This window comes from Periplaneta americana, chromosome 17, assembly GCF_040183065.1.
Source record: "Periplaneta americana isolate PAMFEO1 chromosome 17, P.americana_PAMFEO1_priV1, whole genome shotgun sequence".
In the NCBI taxonomy this organism is placed as follows: domain Eukaryota; kingdom Metazoa; phylum Arthropoda; class Insecta; order Blattodea; family Blattidae; genus Periplaneta; species Periplaneta americana.
In genome coordinates, this window is record NC_091133.1 from 104,543,739 (window position 1) to 104,559,905 (window position 16,167).

The 16,167-nt window shown below is 35.5% G+C and overlaps 1 long non-coding RNA gene across 7 annotated transcripts in view; it reads left to right on the forward strand.

The window, feature by feature from the left end:
* LOC138692681 (uncharacterized) overlaps nucleotides 1-16,167 on the forward strand; it is a 214,634-nt gene that overhangs the window by 115,149 nt on the left and 83,318 nt on the right. Inside the window, exon 1 of one of the 7 annotated variants that reach the window (XR_011330104.1) lies at nucleotides 7,340-7,496. The exons of 5 other annotated variants lie outside the window; for them this stretch is intronic. This is a non-coding gene — a long non-coding RNA (uncharacterized lncRNA). Of the gene's footprint in view, nucleotides 1-7,339; nucleotides 7,497-16,167 lie in introns of those variants that run through there. One more of the 7 variants, XR_011330100.1, reaches the window with a different exon arrangement.

The following is a 16,167-nucleotide window of genomic DNA, read 5'->3' on the forward strand; positions in this document are numbered from 1 at the left end:
CATAGTTTAATATAAATGTTTAATTTCACGATATACTACTGTACAAACTTGACGGCTAGGGCCACTGGTGTAATTCAGACAATAGCGCGTTTTCCTGCTGATACGGAGTTGCGCTCGGGCGTGTGTTCGATTCCCGCTTGGGCTGATTACCTGATGATGTTTTTTCTGGCCTCATCTCGCCAAATACGATCGCGCTATCAGGAATTCCATCGACGCTAAATAACCAAATCGTTGATACAGCGTCGTTAAGAGGTGGAGGTACACTATTGGCCTGCAGAACTTCAGTGAAATTCATTTTTTATATCTCAGCTACTATAAAAGCTAAATGAACAGAACTTTTCATGATTAATATACACACATTACACTTTATAAAACACTATTCAGAATATTAAAATAGATCATTATTTGTAAAAATAATATAAAATGTGCATAATTTTATTTACAACCGTAAAATATAGGCCTACAGTTAACTAAATATCTGCATGTTTCTTTTACAAAAATATTCTAAAGATCTACATCAACAACATAGTCTAGGATCTTTTACCTATTCCTTCAGGAAATATTTTTTTCTTAATAAAAATTTTTAGAAAATTTAATATTGAAGGTAACGATTAAGAAAAATAATGTTTCTTGAAGGAATAGCTAAAAGATCCTGGATTATGTTGTTGATGTAGTTCTTTAAAACATTTCAGTAGATATTTAATTAATTGTATATTTCATTATGTAAATGAATTACAGTTGTAAAAAAGTATGCAAATTTGATATTATTTTTACAGGTAATTTATTAGCTATTTCAATATTCTGTATAAAGTGTAAAGTATGTATATTAAGCTTGAAAAGTGGCACGTGAAAATTTATTAACGGTTTGGGAAAACCTCGGAAAAAGCCCAGTCAGGTAATCAGCCCAAGCGCAACTTCGGATCGGCAAGTAAGCGCCTCAACCGACTGAGCTACGCCGGTGACTATTATTATTATTATTATTATTATTATTATTATTATTATTATTTACATCACACTATAAAGTAACAGAACTAACACTTGCATATTGCCCTTCAAGGGTGGACTCTGCAACTCTTCTCCAAAATCATATCAATACGAGAAGGTTGATTTGTTGTTTTATTTCGCCTGTATTCTGTTTTTTGAATCTTGAAATTTAGAAAATGAAGTGTCATATACAGCTAGAAGGCACCCCTTAGCAATCTCCGCATCTATAAATGACTTCATTTCTGCTACGTGATACGATGCGTTTATTGTCAATTCGTTTTTATGTACAGTGGAATATATTATTTTTTGTTCAGATATTACAGACACTTTTAATATCTTCAGTTTTTTTTGTCCTTGATTGAGAATATTTTGTTTACTTGTAATCAAAATCTTAATGCACGCTATTGTAATGTATGTTATGATAAAACGTTTTGTGACCCATATCAAGACATAATACCCACATGAGATATGGTCCACACCTGTGTAGTAACGGTCAGGGCGTCTGGCCGCTAAACCAGGTGGCCCGGGTTCGTAATCCCGGTCGGGGCAAGTTACCTGGTTGAGGTTTTTTTCTGGGGTTTTCCCTCAACCCAATACGAGCAAATGCTGGGTAACTTTCGGTGCTGGAGCCCGGACTCATTTCACCGGCATTATCACCTTCATTTCATTCAGACGCTAAATAACCTAGATGTTGATACAGCGTCGTAAAATAACCCAATTAAAAAAAATGAGATATGGCATTACCTTTTTTAAAGAAAACAACTACGTGTCGCTGTTGAACATCTTCACTGGCAGTAATGATGCAGGGTATTCACAGTTTTCTCCAGTTGCAAATTATAATAGAAATTAAAAATAATAATTCCCAGAAAAAAATTGTAATAATGATATTAGTTCAAGAGCCGCATGCGGCCCGCGGGCCGCGTAATGAGTACCACGGGTTTAAATAGTAGAGTCTGAGGTCTAGCCAATCTCTTGAGCCGTACCTTCAATACAGTATTACTGTTACCTCCTATTTAGGCCTTCCATGTGGTTTAAGGGTAGCAAGCGTGTCTTGTGCTCTGAGACTGAGCTTGGATGTGGTTCATAACCTGCGTATGCTGATTATCTTATTGGGATTTTGGAATTTGGATTTAAAATGTATATTAACTTTGTTACTCACCTTAAATATGGTAGTGTAGATTCTAAATGAAGTGAAGTAGTAGTGGGAACAGAGGGCCATTGAACAGTACAAACATTTTACGAATAGGTATATAGGCTGATTTTAAACACTCTTCTGTAACACGCACAGTTTTCAATGTGCAACACTGTTGCAAGAACGTTAACAAACTTTCTCACATGTTTCTCCGTCACATATTCACACCTCTACCACGCATATATTAGCATGTCTTTGAGGACAGGTCAATGAAACTGGTGATACACAACAGAATATATATGTCATTATGAAGCCCCTATCGTGAAATGTGACTCGAATGTTTTCACAGATAATTTTAGTCTGAAATACTCTTCTAGCCTTCGAATTACAATTTTATATTGCCTAAAAAAATACACATCCAATGGTTGCATAAATATTGTAGTTTTTGGAGGGATAATTTGTGTTTTAATTATCTTATTATGTAAAGTATTGTTTACTTCTTGATCAGTAAATAGACAACTCCAGGAATCCAGGAGTAGTAGTGTGTCTTTCTTAACATCCGGGAGAAATACCTCTCTTAACCAATTTCTGGCGTAATTTTTTGTCAGTTTACTGGAACTGCTTGCATGACCCGAAATTAAAAGCCGCCAGACAAACTGTGCTCAAATTTTACAAGACACTGGCAATTCGGTTCAGAAACGTGGATTCTGACTAGAGTCCAACAGAGAAGAATTGAGGCCGCTGAGATGAGACTCTTAAGGCCACTAGCAGGATTTAGATTACAGGACCATAAGAGAAATGAAGATATACGTCAAGAACTGAATATCGAGAGTATAACAACTATAATTTAAAAATATAGAAATAATTGGTACGACCATATAACAAGAATGCCAACGATAGGACACCTTTTAGAACATGGTGTTACAGACCTACACGAAGAAGACGAGTGGGAAGACCAAAGAGACGTTGGAGAGACCAGTTTGACGGATAAAATTCTGGAGGCGGAACAGGCCATCGGCCTAAACCTTGAAGCCATTGATGATGATGATGATCTTTGTCTACACGTTGTTTTACTTTAGGTCCAAATTCTCCTTTCGGTTCTTGTAAGCATATGTATAGTCATGTTCCTAGACTTCCAGTAGCATATGTACCTATGAATTTAGACGGTGTACGGATGAGTAACAGATGCCATGGATTGCACTAGTACTATATTAATGTGAGTTAAGAGAAAAAAAATTGACTGCAGCATTAATGCGAGAGCTGTGATACGGTGTCGCGGAGCTATGAGGACCTCAGAACGCACAAGAAGCGGCATAAGTAGCAGCGATTTTCAAGTCAATATATTTCGTAATAGAGAAAAGAGGGAAACGAACAATTGTCACCACGCTTCTTAAAGAATGAAAATTAGCTTAAATGTGCATTTTCACTAAATTCAAGCACCATGACTTGGGCAGGTTACCTTGGCAATTCACCAAAATACCGTCTCGCTATCACTAATTATTTGATGCTGGATAACAGCGTAGTGATATAGCGTTGCTAAAAACCGTTTGAAGAATGTGAATAGTCCTAATAATTTAAGAGTTACTAATAAATTCCTTACCTCTTATCTTCCTACTAATCCAAACTGTACAGTATCCTCCTCCGGGCTCCTTACGCCCTCAGATCTGGACCCTGGTTGCGACTAGTTAGCCAGATAAATTAAATTTACTCGCGCATTAGTCATGTTTGTACACAGTCCCAGATATTATCGTAGTAGCATTAAATAAGCAAACAAAGGTTCATAAATATTTCACCATGGAAAAGTCATTTTCAACAAAAATTGTGTTCGTATATACAACGTGAGCTTCATTGCTTTTAAACTATATATTAAGTTTTCTTATACTGTTGTCTCCTTGTATGCTTGTGATATGGTTATCGTTTTTGCCTGCTCTTTTTGTGGACCTAACCGAAGCTGAGTCAGTTGAGGTTTCTCATTTAAAGGAACTGAGATTCCATCCCGAGCTGATCTTATGGAATTTGTGATGGTGAAAACGATTGCTAGGCAGTTTCCCATCGAGTTCGTTGGTTCATTAGTTTTATTTTTCTTGTAATTCCACCAATTGTTCCATAATCTCGCTGCAATCATATACTTACTTACAAATTACTTTTATAAAACCCGGAGGTTTATTGCCGCCATCACATAAGCCCGCCATCGGTCCCTATTCTGAGCAAGATTAATTCAGTCCCTGCCATCAAATTCCACCTCCCTCAAATCCACTTTAATATTAAACTCCCATCTACGTTTCAGTCTACCCAAACTTTTTTCCTCCCGTCTTCCAACTAACACTCTATACGCATTTCTGGATTCGCCCATACGTGCTACATGCCCTGCCCATCTCAAACGTCTGGATTTAATGTTCCTAATTATGTCAGGTGAAGAATACAACGCGTGCAGTTCTGCGTTGTTTTACTTTTTCCATTTTCCTGTAACTTCATTCCCCTTAGCTCCAAATATTTTCCTAAGCACCTTATTCTCAAACACCCTTAACTTCTGTTTCCTCTTAAAGCAAAGTGAAAGTCCAAGTTTTGTAACCATACAGAATAACCGGTAATATAACTGTTGTATAAATTATAACTTTCACTTTTTTGAGAGCAGACTGGTTGACAAAAGCTTCTCAACCGAATAATAACAGGAATTTCCCATACCTATTCCGCATTTAATTTACTTTCTAGTGTCATTCATATTTGTTACTGTTGCTCCAAGATATTTTAATTTTTTCACCTTCTCGAAGGTTAAATTCCAATTTTTATATTTCCATTTCACACTATGTTCTGATCACGAGACATAATCATATAGGGGAGACTCGGCTAATTCCGCAATATTAAGAATTAAATCTATCATATTGTTATTGTTATTATCAAAATGTTTATTGAAAAATATTATCAAGGTCTGTAGACATGGACGAAACCTTTCAATACCAAATGAGATAAAGATACCTATTAAAATGCAAATATGTGTATTTACTTGTACATACATTACAGTTGAAATGGAACAACTCGGGTAATTCCGCAACAGTGCGGATAAATCCGCAATAGGACTTGGCTAATTTTGCAGTTGTAAGTAATTATGAAATACATTAAATACATTATGAATGTAACATAAAAGGAACAATTTATTTGTAACAATGCTCACTTTCTTCACACCTGTGTAGCAAAACACGAAAAATAGCCAACTTTCGATGTTTCACTGTATTGCCGACAGAGGTGTCCTTGATTTTTTTTTCTGTACCACTGCAGAGGGCATGCGTCCTGTTGACAGCCTCTCAAAACTTTCGTTCACGCTATTGTAAAGCCGCTGTAAAATTATATATGCACTAGTGCGGAATTACCCGTACTGCGGAATTAGCCGAATTTCCCTTACGGTTTCTAAATAGCCGGTAGGTGGAAGAGTTGTTAAATAAAATATGAAAGAAGATTTTAATTAGCCTTGGGCACAACGGAGAAATGAAAAGGAACTCAGAAACCCCCGCCCATATTCTTTTCGCTTACACTGCCTTATAAACAAACACACAGTAGCCGCTGTGATTCAGAGATGGATTTCAGGCGATCAGCGATAGCCGAAATTTCGTAAGAGCCTTATACAATCCGTCACTGAGCAGTACTTACTTCCTGTGTATTCGTCTCAGCCGGGGAAGGTAGAGTGGGGAGTTAAGGGACTATCTGCATGCCTCAATTGAGTCAATAGTCTCCACAGTATGGTGGCACAAGTTACATTGGTTAACTTCCTAACTGCTAATAGCGTTAGCATTTCGATTGTGATTCATAGTGTTGTTACAGTAAGGATTTGAAATTTTGCCATTTTTTGTTTCACCACGGATTCCGGAACGGGTGCCGTACTCGGTACGGAGAAAGACGTATTCTACGTAAAAATCCGTCATTGTGGTCGGGTTGGAACCTACAAATCTCGAATTAAGTGGCAAACATTATAACCAGTATATAGGGTAGATGAGGGCAATTGTAAACAGGGGGTAATTGTAAACAAATGCTGTGAGAAATACAAAACTATCAATATAAAAATTTTAATTCGGGGGAATATTTAAATTAACATGTTTGCTAACCTACAAAGCGGTTTGGCGCAAAATAGGAGTAACTGCTTAGTTGTGAACGAATGTTTTGTAAGAGTCTACAAAAAAAGTTGAGAAAGAATTTTGCTTCACCTTCATTTTTGGCATTGTAAGTAAACGTACAGTGTATTTTTTTTAAAGAATATGTTGTTTTTATAAGTAATATATAGTAGTTAACATTTATTACAATGGTTTTGAGATCTCCCATAACCTCAGTTCATTTGATTATGACGTGTTTACATTTGCCCCATAGTTCTAATTCCTTGGGGGTATTTGTAAACATGTTTTACTAGGGTTACATTTCATACTTTTCAGTAATCAAAGAGACCCTCACCCAACTACACTGTAGAGGATTTAGAGAGGGTTGTCACAGATGTGAAAAATAGTAACTACAGTTATCGTGAAGCTCAGGAGAGGTACTGAGTTCCTATATTGTCATATATCATAGGTTAAAGGGACAAAATGTACCAGTGACCAAAATTGGAGTTGGAAGAAGTACAGCTCTTTCTTCTGAAACAGAACAAAAAATGTACAGTGTCTGATAGCCCGTGCGAAAATTGATGTTTACATTTACCCCATCTCAAAGGGGTAAATGTAAACTAGCAATTCAATATGAAAAAAAAGTCAGCCTTATTATTTTAAATCAATTTTCAGGGAAAGAATGATCTAAAAATAACACAATGTTTCTTTGTCATGCTTACCGTTACGAGGGTTGTGTAATGTTGAAATATATTTGAAATCAGTGAAAAGTGTTTACAATTACCCTGGTCTACCCTACTGTAACCGAATTGAGAAACAGAATACCAGCAAAAAAAAAAATCCCATTCTTAACACACGTTAACAAAGAGGAACTGAAGAAAACTTGGAACAACTTATCGTAGGTTGAAGTTCATTGTTCTCTCAACGGGAAGAGATGTGTGTTCTGGGATTCTTACAAATATGGCTCTGTGGCATGAGAACAAAGGTTGCATGGAACTACCCACCAGGTCCGATGAGAAGAATAGGGAAACACAGATGTGGCAAGGTCAGGTTGCAGGTCTGTTAACTTTATCTTCGAACTTTGAACGAGAAATTGCGTTAATTCTTGTGTGATAAAGCTGTCATTTGTGATACGTAAGGAATTTTATTGCAATTTCCGACGCGTTTCTTCATCGAACCGGACGAGTGAATGAAGGTTCAGATCACGAACTCATGAATCTATTCCAATGGAACACTTGGCGTCTGGGTTTCGACCGTGGGTCTCGGGATTCTATTCTGAGCGCCTAAAAGTGACGAAGGTAAGACAGTATTGATCATGCAAATGGTCTTAACTGACATTGACATTCCACTGACCTTACTGTTGGGTTGGAGAATTTAGAAAAGTTAATTTTATTTATTTATTTATTTATTTATTTATTTATTTATTTATTTAGTTATTTATTTATTTATTTATTTCCTTCTTATATTTATTCTTTCGTTCATGCATTTATTCATTTTATTAATTTAATCATTTATTTATTTAGATAATTTTATTTTTTATTTATTTATTCATTTATCTATTTATTCGTTTATTTATTTATGTTCATTTATTTATTTACGTATTTATTTATTTATGTATTCATTTATTTTTGTGTATTTATGTAGCCTATTATTTATGCTCGACCATGCCGAAATGTAGTAATTGTACACCTGGTAGCAGCCCTTTAATGGACCTCATTAAAGTACACCTATTCATTAAAGTTCAGGTGTTCCACCAATCAGAAAACACCATTGTAGCAATATGAAAGCGCAAGTATCGATTATTCTCGGATATGCAATCGAAAGACAAGTAGCGAAACGTCACGGAGGCTGGAAATCCAATGCTGTCGCAGAAGGTTATGTTCTGTTACTGTAATAATTAGCGTTAATTGTAAATAATGTTCAAATAAATTCAGTTTGTCATGTCGTTTTTCAATGTCTATATCAATTTCAAGGTTATATCAAGATTAATGTTTATTTTACTCTCTAGATTATATTAAGGTCAATGACATTTGTTTCTCGGAAAAAATCAATACTTTCGCGTCTGCGAACATCTCACAATTTACGAGATATTGCACAAGGTCAGTTCCGCTCCCCAGTCAGATAAGAATAACATGAATACTTATGAATAATTTCAAGTTAGAAATATGGTCGAGCATAAAAAGTCGTATGAAACTTGCCTATAATGGTAATTAAGACGCTCGTATGAAAATTATGAAACTCGCTCGCGCTCGTTTCATAAACATACTCGCGTCTTAATTACTACCATTATAGGCTCGTTGCATAATGTACTATTATTTATCTATTTATACATTTATTTAGTTTTATATATATATATTTATTTTGTTGCTTATTTGCTTGTTTATTTGTTTAACTTTGCTTCGCGTGTTTGAGTATACAGAATAGCTCTCTCGAGTTTTGGAATTTACCTGATTCTGATTCTCTATGAAAGGAAGACAAAAAAAACGCAGGGAGATGTTCATGTTTTTATTGGAAGTTTAACCCACAATATTTCGTCTCTGATGTGGATGACACTGGTGATTATTGCCTGGCAATTCGAAATTTACACAACATAAGTAACCTATTACCCCTATAAGGCACAAATTGTTCAACATATAAGTCAACCGACAAACCTCAATGTCAAGAATTAGCAATTAAGATCCTAGAGCAACGTTGTCAGACACAGCCTAAACGGAGCGGAGCGCTCCACTATAACTCGTTGCGTGCTCCGGTGCTTCCACACCGACTGGACGTCTCTAGCACCACAACCGGTTTCGGAGCTTACAACTCTGACACTACTGTCCTAGAGCGTATTTTGATGGAAACCAAGGTATTTTTTCTTTCTTTTTTTTTTTTTTAGTCATGTTATGTTACCTGACGAGGCAAATTTCCATTTGTCTGGGAAAGCTAACCGGCACAATGTCCAAATATGGGGCTTTGAAACCCCCATATCGCTACCTTAATACTACAACTAGGTAATTGCACTTTAGCGTGAAAATGACTTGTCTACATTTCCTGTATGCTTGAGTTGCTTTCAGATGCCACAGCTAGGTAAGCGAGATTTTGTTTCAAGTCCTTAAAATTTTAGTTGTAAAAATATATATTATCAAAACAGCTAACATTTTTTGTAATGATACAATTAGGTAACAACCCACCACCGTAAAAACAGCTTGTTACGAAACCACACAATAAGCCTCGGAAAGGGACTGATCCTCTGGCACGACCACAGCAAAGGAATAAGAAATAAATCCTAAATAGAGTGTTAGTTGGAAGGCCGCCCTCACATAAGCCCGCCATCGGTCCCTATCCTGTGAAAGATTAATCCAGTCTCTATTATCATATCCCACCTCCCTCAAATCCATTTTAATATTATCCTCCCATCTACGTCTCGGCCTCCCAAAAGGTTTTCTTCCTCCCGGCCTCCCAACTAGCATTATATATACATTTCTGGATTCGCCCATACGTGCTACATGACCTGTCCATCTCAAACGTCTGGATTTAATGTTCCTAATTATGTCAAGTGACGGCTTGCTATCTCTTTTTAAAATGGGTCCTCGTGCTCTTGAAAAACGGTTATAGTGGCAAGGCACAGGACTATAATAATAATAATAATAATAATAATAATAATAATAATAATAATAATAATAATAATAGTTTTATTTTCCCTGGCAGAGTTAAGGCCATCAGGCCTTCTCTTCCACTCAACCAGGATCAAATCACTATGTGTCAGAAGAAGAATGAGGAACGGAATAAGTATAACATGATGAAGGTTGATGATTATGAAGAGAGATTGATGCCTAAGAAGTAAAATTTAATTCTTATGTCAGAAATTGTGATGTTTGAGTTAACCCGTAAATGGTGAGGTATTTTTCTAGTCACGTAACTGGTGAGGTGGGGATTGCAATTACCCCAACTTAGAACCTTGTATCGTAGCACGCAGATAATCAAACTGAATTTTTAATTTATATAATCAAGTACTTTTATTCGTTTTCTTCAAAATTTGGGAAGCAGACAGCATAATAAGCAATGAAAAAAATATATATCTCCGCTCATCCACCTGGCACAGGCTTCTTTTCTTACAATGGCTGGGGTACTCACAGCCACCACCTCACCAATTACGGGTTAAGATGCATGGTTTGCAAAATTCATTAATAAAGTTACCCTTAAAGCCATAAGAATAAGTTCATAAACCCGTGTCTTCATATTACGGAAAACTTTTCTCCCAAAATGAAATTCATTGTAGTTCTCTTGTATTATTTATAATTTTTAATCTTAGAATCCTCCCTCTCTGTGTTTAGGATCTAGAAATGGATGATTATATTTTATACTGAAAGATTTTGTGCCATATGCGGTTATTACATAAACATTTTAATTCGTATACAACCGCGATTCGTTGTGGTATCGCGAACCGCCCTGTCCGAACTATTATAAAGCAATGGATCATTGGAGTCGTGACCCTAGATCTAGTTTGAGCCTGTAAAGACCTTCTTTGATTTGCACTTTAATGTACCCTACTATCTGTCGGCAAAGTCCAAATGTATGGCATACTCTGGACGCCGCCATTTTGTTATCGATATTAGCATAGAATTCGTAAGTAATTCACATCACACTCCTGTCCAGATATTTTTATGAGAGAGATTTATTTTATTTATTTATTTAACTAGCTAGCTAGCTAGTGAGTACAAATTAAAATTATAAAACAAAAATGTTTCTGGCCACTATTGTAAGAGCCAGGCTCGTGTACGGTGTGATCTCAGCCAATAATATAACATAAAATTTACAAAGACAGTTTACTAAATACAGTAAATAACTTAATTCAAACCAATAAATAACACACAAGCGCAAAAAAGAAGAAGAAGAAGAAGAAAAAGAAAAAGAGAGAAAGACACATATAATATAAATTGACAATCAGACAGAAGCCATTTGTTTCTAAACTTCCTATTTGAATTATTTTAACAAAAAAAAAAAGTGGGAAAATGTCACTAAGTTCTTTGAATAGAGGAAATTTCTTTGAATTTCTTAATGTGTAAAAAAATATGATCTTCTTTTAGAGAGCCCTCTAAATTTCTGCACAGTTTTAGAGGAACGTTCCTAGCACACAAATTATTATAAAAGTTGTTTCTGACGTCTTCAAAGACAAAATGTTGTTTTTGTTTCATCAACTGTCCGAAGACAGGTCTGAACCTCACAATTGATATCAACATGGCACCACTTACGAGGAAACTAGATCAGGAAATAATGGTGTAGGGTGGCCAGTTCCTTTTTCCCTCCATTGCATACATCGCCGATTACCTACATATTACACTAATCAGACTTCAGATGCATACAAATAAAAAGACAAAACAAGAGATGAAATTAATTCGCCTACATGTGCTCCAATAAAAACTTAATGTTTGATGACACATCTGATATTCTTTTTATGCCAAAACTATAGTTCTACGCTATGTAGGCCTACAAGTTCGAAGACACGACTCACAAAAGTAAATTTTTCCTCCGTACAAAGCCATCAATAAAATATAGGCTATCTAGGCAATTAAATGGACATCTTTACGAAAATCGAATGTAGCTCAGCAATTGAATGGGGATAAGTTTCTCGTGCGCAGTGTTCCGCAATTGGTTTGTTTACATTGTACTGCTATTCGTTGATTGGTTAACCATATAAAACTAGAACTTCACCCTGCTTATACCACGGCAGAGTTCCCTAACAGGTACCCATGCACCTGCATTGTTAGCTATGTTCACTGTCTCCTTCAACAACGAACAATCTATGCATAATTAGTTACCATAGCCACCTATAATAAACCTTTGGGAATTGCTCTGTACTTCCAATCGAATTTCATGGCCGTAGCTTCGATGTGATTAAAATTGTCATCAGCACAGTGCACCCTCGGGCTAGCGTCTCTTACCCGCGGATAAGAGAGGCACTAGCGTGCATACGTGGTTGCTGGCGGGTATGCTTTCTATCTCTCCCTTCTGCACGACGATACATTCCTTACCCGTTACCCATTTCAGCGAATGCTGAGACCACTGGTCTAAATCATTAATTTATCCTCACCATGAGCTTTATTTTTTATTTTTTTTTATTTATTTGAAAATTTTTGTACATTGGTACTATCAATTGTGCTTAAATAATTAACATTACAACAATATGAGACTTGTGGAGAGGGTGACGTCCATTAACGTTCCTCAAAGCATCAACAAATCAGTGTGTCTTTTCCTCTTGAGGCGACGACCAGGCAGGTTCCGAGGAATCTGGTTGATTAAGCTGTTAGAATGCGTTGACAATGCTGCATATAATCGTGTATAGGAAGGATGAAGTACAGTCTCTATTTTAGCTAGGTCTAGATCTGAATGAAGTGTTTCATTTCTCATGTACCATGGTGCTCCAGTGATTATCCTTAGTGCGCGATTTTAGAAGCCGATCCCCATAATTAACATCCATAGAGCCAAATAGGTTTGAGAAGCATTAGATATATTATCCGATGAGCTTTATCTATACTAATAATAAATCTGTAGCCGAAATTTTTCTGGTAATTTTCGATTTTCCAGAAATAATTGGTCCTAACATGTATAATCAACCACCCTGAAACCGAAAATCGCTTTTTTGAAATTTTTGTTTGTATGTCTGTCTGTATGTTTGTTACCTTTTCACGCGATAATGGACGGATGGATTTCGATGAAAACTGGAATATAAATTAAGTTCGTTGTAACTTAGATTTTAGGCTATATGGCATTCAAAATACATTATTTAAAAGGGGGGTTATAAGGGGGTCTGAAATAAATCGAAATATCTCGCTTATTATTGATTTTTGTGAAAAATGTAACATGACAAAAGTTTCTTTAAAAATAATTTGCGATAAGTTTTATTCTTTGAAAAATTTTGATAGGACTGATATTTAATGAGATAAATGACTTTTAAAATTAAAATAACTGCCATCTAAGGCCGTGTAATGAATTAAAAAACAAATGACTTCGTCTATAAGGGGCCTTGGACAGCAACAATCGAAAGCTACGAAAGGTAGCCTACAGAGAATGTTTCTGTGTTTGTATGAAGTAATATCGGAAGCTAAGTTAACCGATTTGTATAATTAATTATTATTTCACCATTGGAAAGTGTAGTTTCTTTAGATGGACATAATGCTATAATGTTATTACAGTAACTTCTGATATAATATAATATTATATTATATAATTTAAGTTATTTGAAGGGTTCAGAACCATAGTGGGCCAAGCGCCATTTACTGAATACGTAGAAAACAAGGGTTAAAATTAAGTTATTACCATAATTCAATGGAAACCTATAACAAGTAAAATAAAATATACACATTAAATCTAAATGATGTCAATCTTCATTAAACTATGGTTGCATGTAATAAAAATTAAGAAACATGTTAAAGGAATTGTCATTGCACCAAATGAGTGTCTCTGGACCAAAATGATCGCATTTTAATTATTTGGATGCAATTTAAATTAAGTAACATATTAAACGATTTATCCTTCTATCAAACACGAATGTTCCCTGGATCAAATGTTCTATTTTAATTATGTAATTGCTTTATATTTATTTCTAACGGGTGCAGCGGAGCGCTCGGATACGGCTAGTATTTAAAATAAATACGTGAAATTACCAGCACTCCAGTTAACATAATTATTAGTAAACAAACAGGGAGGAGAGGAAGGACGACCCCAAAATATGATCCAAGTACTTCCGGAAGTGGTTTACAAGTTGTCTGAAGTGTACTGCAGTCGTGGCATTCTACCAAGAGTTGGATGCTGATCGGAGCTAATAATGTCACCTCAGATAAACGATAAGGAACAGGCGAATGCGCACTTCGACCAGCAATTGTTAGGCCCTAACCTCTTCATTACGAAGTCTAACGGTCAAGGAGATCTTTCTGACGGAGACGAATATTGTGGTCTGACGTCATAGAGGACTTCGCGTTGCAAACTTTCGCAATCATTTGTTTATGTATTTATTTCTTGCGCTTCAATTCACCTTTATAACGTTGCTGGTCTTAACCTTCATTCCGTTACGTAGACTATGAAGTAACAAACATGTCGAATTTGTAAATAATCTGACATCAAGACGAGAAGGAATTACGAAACAGGAAAATGTATACAACATAGGAAGCAAAGGCGATAAGAAACTGAGCTCCAATCAAATTGAGTAATTATTTGACTTAGTAATGAAAGTGATTAGAAAAAACTTTTGGTAAAATGAGAACGAATCAATATACTGTATAAGAAAACCATATGACATGTGAGGCAAGCATAGGTCTATGCTCTTGTTTCTTGTAGCCTTTAAGTGCCGCAGAACTGAAACTTCTTGAGATGTAAATGTATCATAATGTTCGTTCAATGGGAGACGATATATTAGGGAAACTTACAGAGAAAAAAATAGTGAAATATCGAGAGCAGCGACCACTCGTTTGATTTGTATTCGAGAATTCTGCAAAATTAGAGTAACTATTACACTTTTACTACGTCATATTACTTTTCACCAATAAAACGGTACGGAACGACGTATTTCAACCAATAATGACTGCTTATCTTTTTATCACCTCCTTAACCTTTTTTTCACCTCCCTAGCATTTATTTTTATCACCTTCCTAGCATTTGTTTCTTTGTTTGCCAACATCGTTCTTTCAATAATTGTACCTTTTAAAGTGATTCATGTTTGTTTCATCATCCTTAATTAAAACTTTTCTATCATTTATCTTATTTATATTATTTAGGTTATGTTATAGCTTCTGCTGTATGAGATTATGCATAATCAGGTATCAGAAATTGTTTAATACTCGTATGTATGTGTGTTGTGTTGTGTTGTGTTGTGTTGTGTTGTGTTGTGTTGCGTGAGTGTGTATTGAAGTGGAATATCGAGAGCAGCGACCACTCGTTTGATTTCTATTCGAGAGTTCTGAAAAATTAGAGTGACTATTACATTTTTACTACGTCATATTACTTTTTACCAATAAAACGGTACGGAACGACGTATTTCAACCAATAATGACTGCTTATCTTTTTATCACCTCCCTAACATTTATTTTTTTCACCTCCCTAGCATTTATTTTTATCACCTTCCTAGCATTTGTTTCTTTGTTTGCCAACATTGTTCTTTCAATAATTGTACCTTTTAAAGTGATTCATGTTTATTTCATCATCCTTTATTAAAACTTTTCTATCATTTATGTTATTTATATTATTTAGGTTATGTTATAGCTTCTGCTGTATGAGATTATGCATAATCAGGTATCAGAAATTGTTTAATACTCGTGTGTGTGTGTGTGTGTATGTATGTGTTGTATTGTGTTGTGTTGTGTTGCGTGCGTGTGTATTGAAGTGGAATGCAATTGTTTTAATAAGAATGAAACAATTAACAAAGCCTTCTTAACTAGTAATCGTCTATAGAGTTCAATGAAGATTGTATAGTTGACAAAACTGGTAACAAGAGAACAGCTCATCATAACACACTACTGCCATCTAGCAGAATATTTGTAATGATGAGATGCTACAATAATACATTTTCAAGACAGGTTAGGAAGTCAAATAATAGTTTATTGTATTAGAGTACTTTATTTCTAATCTTTATAATATATTATCCTATCGTGTAATAGTCAATTAAATCCCATTCGAGTTTTGATTTTCTCTAATCAAAACCTCTAGTGAGATTACTGTAGATAATAGACACGCACGATATGCTTTGAGTTATAGACCCTAGTGAAATTATTATTGTAAATTTGGACTAATTTCGGAATGTCATTTCATATGAAGAGAAAATACATGTATATTGCATGTCTTTCATTAATTTCTTATAAGGTATTATTATAAACCCATACTCTCCATTTGTAAAGTCGGCCTGGGTGGCGCAGTCGGTAGAGCTGGCCGTCTTTGCCCGAGGTTGCGGATTCGATCCCGGCCCAGGTCGATGACATGTAAGTGAGCTTAAATGCG